Source organism: Heterodontus francisci, unplaced genomic scaffold (genome assembly GCF_036365525.1).
Source record: "Heterodontus francisci isolate sHetFra1 unplaced genomic scaffold, sHetFra1.hap1 HAP1_SCAFFOLD_102, whole genome shotgun sequence".
Classification (NCBI taxonomy): Eukaryota; Metazoa; Chordata; class Chondrichthyes; order Heterodontiformes; family Heterodontidae; genus Heterodontus; species Heterodontus francisci.
In genome coordinates this window covers 3,822,781-3,830,987 of record NW_027140380.1, presented here as the reverse complement: position 1 = coordinate 3,830,987, position 8,207 = coordinate 3,822,781, and the positions used below count along the sequence as shown (strand labels likewise).

General features: G+C 43.7%; 1 non-coding gene across 1 annotated transcript; it reads right to left on the bottom strand.

Annotated features, from left to right (window-relative positions):
• Window positions 1-2,929: 2,929 nt before the first annotated feature.
• On the bottom strand, window positions 2,930-3,011 carry trnas-gcu (transfer RNA serine (anticodon GCU)). The gene has a single exon. It is a non-coding gene; the product is annotated as a tRNA-Ser (tRNA).
• Between the last annotated feature and the right edge of the window lie 5,196 nt (window positions 3,012-8,207).

The following is an 8,207-nucleotide window of genomic DNA, read 5'->3' as shown; positions in this document are numbered from 1 at the left end:
TCCCATTAAGCATAGTGCCATGCCTTTCTGCTCACTTCCACACTCGTACTGAAGACTTGTGCTCCAGAACTAGCTGCGCTCTCAGCCAAGCTGTTCCAGTAGAGCTGCAACACAGGCATCTACTTGACAATGTGGAAAATTACCCAAGTGTGCCCTCTCCATAAAAAAAATGCAGGACAAATCCAATCTGACCAATTGCCGCCCCATCAGTCTACTATCAAGCATCAGCAAAGTGATGGAAAATGTCACCAACAGTGCTATCAAGCACCACACACTTAGCAATAATCTGATCATCGATGCTCAATTTAGGTTCTGCCAGGGTCTCTCAGCTCCAGGAAATAATTTGGCAGATAGAGTAGAATGTGGGAAAATGTGAGGTTATCCACTTTGGTAGGAAGAATAGAAAAGGAAAATATTATTTAAATTGTGAGAGATTACAGAATGCTGCGGTGCAGAAGGATCTGGGTGTGCTCGTACATGAATCACAAAAAGTTACCATGCAGGTACAGCAAATAATTAGGAAGGCAAATGGAATGTTACCCTTTATTGCAAGGGGGATGGAGTATAAAAGTAGAGAAGTCTTGCGACAAATGTACATGGTGCTGGTGAAACCACACCGAGCGTACTGTGTACAGTTTTGGTCTCCTTATTTCAGGAGGGATATACTTGCATTGGAGGCAGTTCAGAGAAGGTTCATTGGATTAATTCCTGTGATGAAGGTGTTGTCTCATGAGGAAAGTTGAGCAGGTTGGACCGATACTCATTGGAGTTGAGAAAAATGAAAGGAGAACGTATTGAGACATATAGGATTCTGAAGGAGCTTGACAGGGTAGATGCTGAGAGGATGTTTTCTCTCGTGGTGGAATCTAGAACTCGGGGACACAGTTTCAGATTTAGGGGTTTTTCATTTAAGAAGGAATTTCTTCTCTCAGAGGGTCATTAATCTTTGGAATTCTTTACCGCAGAGAGCAGTGGAGGCTGGGTCATTGAATGTCTTCAAGATTTTTATCTACAAGAGAGCCAAGGGTTATGTGGGCAGGCAAGAAAGTGGGGTTGAGGTCATGATCAGGTCAGCCATGATCCTATTGAATGGCGGAGCAAGCTCGAGGGGCCAAATGGCCTACTCCTGCTCCTAGTTCTTCTGATCTTATGTTCGTATGACCTCATTGCAGCTTGGTCCAAACAGAGATGAAAGACTGGAATTCCAGATGAGAGGTGAGAGTGATTGCCCTTGAGTGAGTGTGGCATCAAGGATCCCCAGCAAAATTGAAGTCAATGGGAATCAGGGGGAAAACTCTCCACTTGTTGAAGTCATACCTCGCACAAAACAAGATGTTGTGGTTAGTGGAGGCCAATCATCTCAGCCCAGGACATTGCCTCAGGAGTTTCTCAGGGTAGTGTCGCAGACCCAAACATCCCAGCTGTTTCATTGACGACTTTCTCTTCAACATCAGTCAGAAGTGGGAATGTTAGATGATGACTCACAACTCTTCAGATACTGAAGCAGTCTGTGCCTGCAAGCAGCAAGACCTGAACAACATTCAGGCTTGAGCTGATAAGTGACAAGCAACCTTCTGGCCACACAAGTGCCAAGCAGTGAACATCTCCAATGAGAGAGAGAAAAAATCTACCTTTTGATATTCAGAAGAATTATCATCGTTAAATCCCCCATCATCAACATCTTGACCAGAAACGTAACTGGACCAGTCACATCAATGCTGTGGCTATAAGCGCAGGTCAGAGATTACGAATTCTGCAACAAGTATCTCACCTCCTGACACCCCAAAACCTGTCCACCATCTACAAGGCACAAGTCAGGAGTGGGATGGAATACATCCCACTCAACAACATTCAAGAAGCTCAACACCATCCAGGACAAAGCAGCACACTTGATCGGCACCTAACCCGCCACCTTAAACATTCAATCCCTCCACAACCAGTAAACAGCGGCTGCAGTGTGTACCATCTCCATATGCACTGCAGCAACTCGCCAAGTATCCTTCAACAGCACCTTCCAAACTCGTGACCACTATCACCTCTAAGGACAAGGGCAGCAGATGCATGGGAACTCACTACCTGCAGGTACCCCTCCAAGTCACTCACCATCCTGACTTGGAACGATATCGCCATTTCTTCACTGTTGTTGGGTCACAATCCTGGAACTCCCTCCCCAATAGCACTGTGGGTGTTCCTGCACCATATGGACTGCATCAGTTCAAGAAGGCAGCTCTCCACCACCTTCTCAACGGCAATAGGAATGGGGAATAAATGCTCGCCTTATCAGCGATACTCACACCCAAGAATGAATAAAAACCAAATCACTCTCCACAGATTCCCCACAATCTGGGCTTGGACATTTACTTCAGGAGCACAGAGCTTTATATCACTGCAACATGAGTTCCAATCTTCATATTCTGTTCACTTTTCACATTATTTTCGACCAGTCCACGAGCTTTTATTAATTCAGTATTCGGGTCTCTGCTCCTCCGCCGTTTCTAACATCTCACCTCTTCCAAAAAAACGCTCTGATCTATCGTAGGTAGTAGATGACCCCTCATTTTAAACTCCATCTGCCAAAGCATTGATCACTCACTTAATCTATCAAGAAGATTTGAAAATAAATTTCTTGCCAAAGGATAATTTTCTGCATCTGCTCCCTCGCCATTTGCTTTTCCCATTTGTCTTTCACTTGGTGCAAAGCCAGAGAAAGTAAAGATGAAAGGAAGGAGGGGAAGAAAAATCCTGCTCCGTTTCGTGATCCCTATTTGATCTTCATTCCAGTGCAGTTTGGGTGAGAAATTCCAAATGTCTGTCTCAATTTTATTAAAGGAGAATCAATTCTGGAATCACTATCTGGACACAGACAAAAACGGGTTTTGAGGCTGACTTTGCACATAAACTCCCCCAACATAAACAGTTCATAAACAAGCGACAAGGATGGGATTCGAACCCACGCATACAGAGCACAATGGATTAGCAGTCCATCGCCTTAACCTCTCGGCCACTTTGTCAGTTGCATAAGCATGGCTGTCACCTTCAGCACAGCTTCTAGCTGTGCAGCGAGCTGTGCAATGATGGAAATATATCTTCTGCAAGGAAATGAAGTTGGGAATGGAGCGGTGTGAAACATTTTCAGACCATGTCCAACACATTTCTACTCAGTGTGAAAACCCACCACGGAAAGACTGGAACATACAATCATTTCATCACATCATGATTAACATCACTCAGACACCTGAACCATGAGGTCACTGACGAAGTCATGATGACCGAATTTCTCATGAAATGACAACTGAACTAACTGACTGGAAGAATTGCTTTAACTCCACATGATCAGAGAGACACAGCCTCAGACCAACTTGTCGGGTGGTGTAAACAGATATCACTGCTTCTGATCTTCACCAGAACAGAGAGTGAGATGTGACATTGATCATCAAACAGACTGTGAGAGAATACAACAGAATAAAACACATGGAGAGACACTGTGGAATAACAAATAGATTTGATTGGAATGTTGAAATTTTGATTGGAATGGATAAAACACCAGAAACAGCAGATTAAATTGGGATTCTCATCATTATATTGATCTGGGACAGAAAAGAGAAACTGATGGAAAGAAGAGAAGAAGGAAGAAAAGAAAGTATGGAACTGTTCCATTTTTTCAGTTTTTTCACTCACCCATCAAAGCTGATAAAAAAAGTTGCAAATAACAGAGAATTTCACCAAAAAGGGAGATTAAATGTTGCTGAAACCTTGGATCGAAGGATGCCCCAATAGATCACCTGTTTAACTGTCTCCTCACTGGGGGATTTCAATCAGTGAGCAATATTATTCTCTACTTTTTTTGTTAATTGGTCCCAGAACTGTCACTTGGAATTAATATCAGTGTTCCGACTCCTGAATAATAAAATTGTGAGTTTGTCGATATTTTCTGGACACATTTCCTGCTGAAAGAACTAAGAACTCTTTTCTAATTTACACAAAACAAAATACACACTCATCAAGCCTGCTAAGCTAGCATCCTTGCTGCTGCTCTCTCTTCTCCCAAACTTCATCTCATGTGACTGTTACATTATCACTCTGACAGTGGGAGGGGTTGATCCCACCATCTTCAACATTAACCCTTTACATCCTTATACCACACTGTCTGTCCAAAAAAAATGGGTGGAGGGAACTTCCTTCATTTATCAAAGCACCAACAGCAGCACAGTGGCGCAATGGTTAGCACCCCAGCCTCACAGCTCCAGTGACCAGGATTCAGTTCTGGGTACTGCCTGTGTGGGGTTTGCAAGTTTTCCCTGTGTCTGTGTGGGTTTCCGCCGGGTGCTCTGGTTTCCTCCCACCTCCAAAAGACTTGCAGGTTGATAGGTAAATTGGCCATTGTAAATTGTCCAAAATGTAGGTACGTGGTTGGAGAATGGTGGGGATGTGGTAGAGAATATGGGATTAATGTAGGATTAGTATAAATGGGTGGTTGCTGGTTGGCACAGACTCGGTTGTCCGAAGGGCCTGTTTCAGTGCTGTATCTCTAAATAAGAAAAGTAAAATAAAAGCTACCAGTCGTAAATCAACTCAAACCCATTAGAGAGATAGAGGGAGACTGTCAGAGAACTTCCTGCATCCAGTCCTGACCCTGTCACACTCAGCAGCTTCTCACCCAGACCCCACTCTCATCAAAACTGAACATTGTTACCGAGACCCTTCAAATACTGTTTATAAAAGGTAGAAAAATTCAAACTTCATCACAGCTAGATTGAATAGAACAAAGTTTAACATCTTCTCGTCGTCACTCGGTAACCACATGAGACAGTCCCTAAATCAGTAGCACAAATTATCAGCTGTAAGAATGTTTGTCATTGGGTTGAATCATTTCTGTGTGATGAATGTTCCAGCATCATAAACCAGGGGAACGTGTTGACTGAGCTGTGTCTTCATCTCTTCTGGACAGTTCACCCTTCATTCTGCTCTGATTCACTTTCCCAAAGCGGATCTACAGATTCTCAAATCTGGAGACTGGGTTTTCTTATTTTGTTCCTTTTGATTTTTCTTGCTCCTGAATGATAATATATTCCAACCTCGGATCAAACTTGCCCTGTCTCCCAGTCTCGGTTAAAAGCGACAAATAACGGCAACAACATTCTGAAACAAACAACACGGTCACATTCTGCTTCAGTGAGATTAATGCTGAGGCAGTTTCCGTGTCGAATGCGATTGTGAACAAATTTCTCTCAAGGAAATTGTGAGTGATCAAGTATTTGCACTGAATTTCTGTGCAAGAAGGGACAGTTTCAAACAGCCATTCCCAAATCACTTCCTTCACAAAGACAAAGACTGTGCTGTCTTAACGTGTGACTCAACTTCACAAACAAATTTGAACTCGAAGTTCAGGAGAAGACAGAGATGTGAATGATTGACAGTGTAATCTTTAAATCATAATTTTCCGTTTCTTCGTTGAAGTGAGGCTCAACCCGAAGCCACTAGAGATCGCGGAAAGCGACAAACTTGGATCCAGAAATCAGAAAAGTAGTGAAACAGTTGGTGAGTACATTGTGACACTGAAGAATTTATCACCACCTTGCAACATTGGCACATTCTTAGACCGTACATTATGAGACAGATTTGTGCTTGTATTGGTGGATGAGGAAAGATTCTAAACACACAAAATCCCAATTTGAGCTAGTGTGTAAGATTGCTCTTTCCAAGGAGATAGCATCAAAGAATGCTCGTGAATTTCGTCCTATGCCAGTGACAGTAACACACTTCAGAGGAACTTAAACACACTGGTAAAATGGGCTTTCACACAACAGATAAAATTTTACACAGAGAATTGTGAAGTGATACAGTTTGGGAGGAAGAATGAGACAATGTACACCAATCTTTTTTGATCAAGGTTTGAAAAGGTTGCTAAGAGCAAACAGGACACTTGGCTTTATTAATAGAGGCATAGAGTAAAAGCAAATAAGTTATGCTAAACCTTTATAAAACACTGGGGCTGAATGGCCTACTCCTGTACCTCCACAGAAAGCTTCCACTCCAGGCTCAGACACCCTCTTCAGGATCACTCTCCATGCATCCCGCCACTCCACGCACGGATATCTCCCTCAGGATCAGATCACAGCTCCACAGTCCTGCCACATCCAGTCGTGAATGGTGGTGGATAATTAAATAACTAACAAGATGAGGAGGCTCCAAAAACATTCACATCCTCAATGATGGTGGTGCTGAGCAAGTCAGTGCAAAAGGCAAAACTGAAGCATTTGCAACCATCTTCAGTCAGAAGTATTAAGTGGATTTGATCTGTGCTAATTTCAGCTCCTCATGCTCGCTGGTGCCTTGGTTCTCTGGTGCTAATTTCAGAGTAAATCAAACAGCTTGACAATTGGAGCCAAAGAAAAAGACACAGGAGAGTTTGAAAGTGCCAAAACCTGGTATTGAACCAAAAAGTGTTTAACTGTTAGTACAGCACGAACTCAACAAAGCTATTTCAACAACACACGAAAGCCACCATTCTGTCACTGCTTTGGAAGACAATATATACATTAAAGTGTTTGTAAAAAGTTACAGAACACAACATGTGAGTAATATTCCCCATTGTTTTCTCAATACTGATGGACTGTGAAGTGGGAGACAGCCAGAAGTCCCACTGTGCCACACTGACCCTGAGCTGTGAGTGAAATGAGATAAAGTCCAATCTTTAGCAGAGAGATTCTGGAGAGAGGTAAGAGTCCTGAATCAAGGAAAGACTTTCTGACACAATAAAAGCAAAATACTGCAGATGCTGGAAATCTGAAATAAAAACAAAAAGTGCTGGAAATACTCAATTGCTCTGGCAGCATCTGTGGTGAGAGAAACAGAGTTAACATTTCTGGTCTGTGACCTTTCATCAGAACTGACACAGGTTAGAAAAGAATTAGGTTCTAAACAAGTGAAGGGGAGGGGCATGTGGGAGAGAACAAAGGGGAAGGTGTTTGATAGGGCAGAGGGCAGGAGAGATTAAATAACAAAGCTGTCCTGGGACAAAGTGTGTTAATGCTTGTGGTTGCCTGACACCAGTCATGCTCTGATGTTATTGAACACAATGTTCAATCCACAAGGCTGCAGAGTGCCGAATCAAAAGGTCGGGTGCTGCACCTCGAGCTTGGGTCGATTTTCACTGGAACACTGGAGCAGGCCAAAGACAGAAATGTTGACATGAGAGCAGGGGGGAGTGTTGAAATGGCAAGCAACCAGAAGCTCAGGATCATGCTTTCGGCCTGAGCAGAGGTATTCCACCTAACCTGCTTTTGGTCTCCCCAGTTTAGAGGAGCCCGAATTGTGAATAGTGAATACAGTATACATAATTGAAAGAAGTACAAGTAAATCGCTGCTTCACCTAAAAGGAGTGTTTGGGGCTTTAGATAATGAGCAGAGAGGAGGGAAAAGGGCAGGTATTATATCTCCTGCGATTGCATGGGAAGGTGCCTTGGGAAGGGGAAGAGGTGTTGGGGTAATGGAGTAGTGGTCCAGGGTGTTGTGGAAGGAACAATCCCTTCGGAATGCTGACAAGGGAGGGGAAGTTGCGTTTGGTGGTGGCATCACGCTGGAGGTGGTGGAAATGGTGGAGGATGATCCTTTGGATGTGTTTATGTTCAGAGATACAGCACTGAAACAGGCCCTTCGGCCCACATGGTCTGTGCCGACGATCAACCACCCATTTATACTAATTCTATACTCCTACCACATCCCCACCTGTCCCTATATTTCCCTACGACCAACCTATACTAGGGGCAATTTATAATGGCCAATTTACCTACCAACCTGCACGTCTTTTGGCTTGTGAGAGGAAACTGGAGCACCCGGAAGAAACCCACACAGACACAGGGAGAACTTGCAAACTTCACACAGACAGTACCCAGAATTGAACCCGGGTTGCTGGAACTGTGAGGCTGCAATGCTAATCACTGCGCCACTGTGCTGCTGTGGAGGCAGGTGGGGTGGAAAGTGAGGACAAGGGGATCCCTGTTGCAGTTCTGGGAGGGAGGGGAAGGGGGAGGGCAGAGGTTGAAGGTCCATTCAACTACACTGGGAGGGGGGAGTTGAAATCTGGTGATATTGTTGAATTTAATTTCAAACACCCCTTGAACTCTCTGCCGATGAAGTCTGAGAAAGGGAAGAACAACCACACAACATGGGTCTCAAATCCAAGACCCTGAGATTAAAAGTCTCAT